The sequence below is a fragment of the Pinus tabuliformis genome, chromosome 7 (assembly GCF_031772625.1).
Source record: "Pinus tabuliformis cultivar Carrire ecotype Pingquan chromosome 7, CPIR1, whole genome shotgun sequence".
Taxonomy (NCBI): Eukaryota; Viridiplantae; Streptophyta; class Pinopsida; order Pinales; family Pinaceae; genus Pinus; species Pinus tabuliformis.
The window spans coordinates 120165094-120168929 of record NC_142293.1 but is presented as its reverse complement, the minus strand read 5'-3'; positions in this window follow the sequence as shown (position 1 = coordinate 120168929).

The following is a 3836-nucleotide window of genomic DNA, read 5'->3' as shown; positions in this document are numbered from 1 at the left end:
AAACAGAGGATATTACAACGGATATGCTGCAGGTTGTGTCTCTTCATTTTCTGGATAATATAAAGGAAGGACTGGCTGTTCGGGGTGGATGTAGCCTAAACTGGGTGAACCACGTATATTTGTGTCTCTCTTGTCTTATGCATTTTTTGTGTTTATATTTCTGCAGTATTTTATGTGTTCCATTGCTCCGTAATATATAATTTTCTAACAACTGGTATGAGATCCGAAGGTCTATTTGGCTAATAAACTCGCAGGAAAGAAGGGTTCCTCGTTCGAGTGGGAGAAATGGCGGAAGATGTTAAGTTTAGGGTCGAGAAATTTAACTGCCAAAACATCTCGTTATGGAAGATGCAGATGGAAGATTATCTGTATCAGAAAGATCTGTACCTACCATTGAGCGGAAAAACAAAGAAGCCGATGGCTATGACAAATGAAGAATGGAACCTTCTCGATAGAAAGGCACTTGGAACAATACGGTTGTGCCTAATTGCGTCAGTCGCCTTCAACATTTCGAAGGAAACAACGATAGAGGGTTTGATTCAGGCGTTGTCGAAACTATATGAAAAATCGTCGGCCTCAAACAAGGTATTTCTTATGAAACGATTATTTAATATGAAGATGTCGGAAGGTGGATCTGTTGCAGATCATTTAAATGATTTTAATATAGTTACAAGTCAGTTAAGTTCTGTAGGGGTAAACTTTGAAGATGAAGTTAGAGCTCTGTTATTCTTGTGCTCATTGCCAGAAAGTTGGAATGGTTTAGTAATGGCCATTACTAACTCTGTCTCTGGATATAGTACTTTAAAGTTTGATGATGTTGTCGGTGCTATCCTTAGTGAGGAAATGTGACGGAAAAGCTCCAGTGAGACATCGGGTAATGCTTTGAGTGCAGAGTCTAGGGGAAGAAAAATGGAAAGAGGAAAGAGCTTAGGATATCACAGTAAATCAGGGAAAGGAAAATCCAAGTCCAGATCGGGGATAATGTGCTGGAAATGCGGAAAGAAAGGACACCTAAAGAAAGACTATAGATGTCGGAAGGGAAAAGAAGGAGATGCACAGCAAGAAAACAATCATGAAGTAAATGTGACAGGTGATGTGTTACAAGATGCTTTGATTCTTTCTTTCGAAAGTATTATTGATTCCTGGGTGGTAGATTCAGGGGCCCCATTCCATGCCACACCTGATAAGAAATAATTTCATGACTATGTTCAAGGAGATTTTGGACAAGTTCGTTTGGGTGATGATAAACCCTGTAAAATTGTTGGAATGGGTAAGGTTCTTGTAAAACAAAAGAATGGAAACCAATGGCTACTAAAGGAGGTAATGCATGTTCCAGATCTGGAGAAAAATCTGATTTCAACAGGGCAGTTAGGCAGTGAAGGTTGTGTGACAACTTTCACAAATAAAGCTTGGAAGGTCACCAAAAGAGCCCTGGTAATAGCAAAAGGCGAAAAGGTTGGTACATTGTATTTATGCAATGGTATTTCTAACTCTGTTAATGCTTTAACTTCCAAAGGAGCAGATGCAACATTATGGCATCATAGGCTCAGACACATGAGTGAAAAGGGGATGAAGATTCTTCACTCAAGGAATTTGTTACCGGGTTTGAAGAATGTTGATTTGGACTTCTGTGAGAATTGCATTTATGGAAAATAGAAGAGAGTCAGATTTCTCAGGATTTGGGAAAGAAAAGAAGAGTGAAAAATTAGAGCTTGTGCATATAGATGTATGGGGACCTACTCAGGTATCATCTCCCGATGGCTCTCTTTATTATGTTACTTTCATTGATGATGCAACTAGAAAAACTTGGATTTATTGTATTAAGAATAAATTTGATGTATTTGATACTTTCAAGAAATGGAAAGCTTTGGTTGAGATTGAGACAGGAAAGAAATTGAAGTGTCTCAGATCAGACAATGGGGGTGAATATTGCAGCAAAGAGTTTGATAGGTACTGTTTAGAGCATGGAATTCACAGAGAGAAGACAGTTCCAAGAACACCACAAGAAAATGGTGTGTCAGAAAGGATGAACAGAACAATCATGGAGCGTGCAAGGTGCATGAGATTGCATGCAGGATTACCTTTACAGTTTTTGGTAGATGCTGTAGATACTGTTGTTTATCTAATAAACAGAGGGCCTTCAAGTTCCTTGGATGGTGGTGTTCCAGAGGAAGCATGGACAGGTAAAAAGGTAAACTACTCCTTTTTAAAGCCTTTTGGTTGCGAGGCCTTTGTGCATATTGATAAAGAAAATATAAAAAAGCTTGAGGCAAAGTCAAAGAAATGTACCTTTATTGGATATGGTGTTAATGATTTTGGTTATCGCTTATATGATTACGAAAATCACAAAATCATTAGGAGCAGAGATGTAATATTCAATGAAAAGGTCTTGTATAAGAATCAGTTGCAAGAAAAGAAACAGGAAAAAGAAAACAAGGAATACGCAGTTCTTGATGAAATTACTGAAAAAGTAAAGGTGCATGAAAATAATAATAATCAACAACCACAACAACAACAACCACCACTACAACAACAGGCACCCCAAACACTTGAAAGTGGTGTTAGAAGATCTACCAGGATAAGTAGACCCCCTGAACGATACTCTCCCTCATTATATTATTTATTGTTGATTGATTCTGGTGAACCCGAATGTTATGAAGAAGCAATGCAGGTTGAAAGAAGGAAGAAGTGGGAGCTAGCCATGGAAGAAGAGATGGACTCCTTAATGTATAACCAGACTTGGGACTTAGTCAGGTTACCTACAGGTAAAACTGCATTGTAGAATAAATGGGTTTACAGGCTGAAGGAAGAAGATGGAGGAAAACAAAGGTACAAAGCTAGACTTGTGGTGAAGGGGTTTGCACAGAAGAAAGGTATTGATTTTGATGAAATATTTTCTCCTATTGTTAAAATGACTTCAATCAGAACTATTCTAAGTCTAGTAGCAGCTAAATATTTGCATCTTGAGCAGTTAGATGTAAAGACAGCCTTTCTCCATGGGGATTTGGAGGAAGAGATATATATGTAGTAGCCACAAGGATATGAGGTAAAAGGGAAGGAGAAACTAGTTTGCAGGTTGAAGAAGAGCTTGTATGGCTTAAAACAGGCTCCAAGGCAGTGGTATCTAAAATTTGACAAGTTTATGTCTGAACAAGGTTATACTAGATGTCACTCTGATCATTGTGTTTATCTGAAAAAGCAAAATGATGGTAGCTATATTATATTGTTATTGTATGTAGATGACATGCTTGTTGTAGGGTCTAACATGTAGGAAATAAATGTGCTCAAAAGAAAATTGGCAAATTCATTTGCAATGAAGGATTTGGGAGCTGCAAAACAAATCCTTGGTATGAGAATAACTAGAGACAGGAAAAATCGCAAATTAACATTGTCTCAGAATGAGTACATACAAAAGGTGTTGAAAAGATTTAATATGCACAATGCAAAACCAATTAGTACACCTTTTTCTATAGGTGCTGACCCCCACTTAGAATCGGGATGGATATAGAGCCAACAACTATTGTACTATGTGTAATAATAGATATAGGAATAGTACCTCCTCATACAACTGAGGAAGGTGTATGTACACAAGTAGTATCGGCAAAGCCACTAAGATTGGCCATTAAGAAGAAAGGAGAGTGAATAGGGCTAGCCAACCTATGAGTTGGAGTACCCACGTATAAAATGACGTAAGGAAGATGAGAAGGAAGAGGTTCTGTAGGAGTCTTAGGAGGCTCAGAAACGTCTTCAACTTCTACTTCGTCTTCTGATTTGAAGAGTACTCTAGTAAACACCGGAGCGTTGTCATCCATATTATGGACTAGACTAGGTTCACC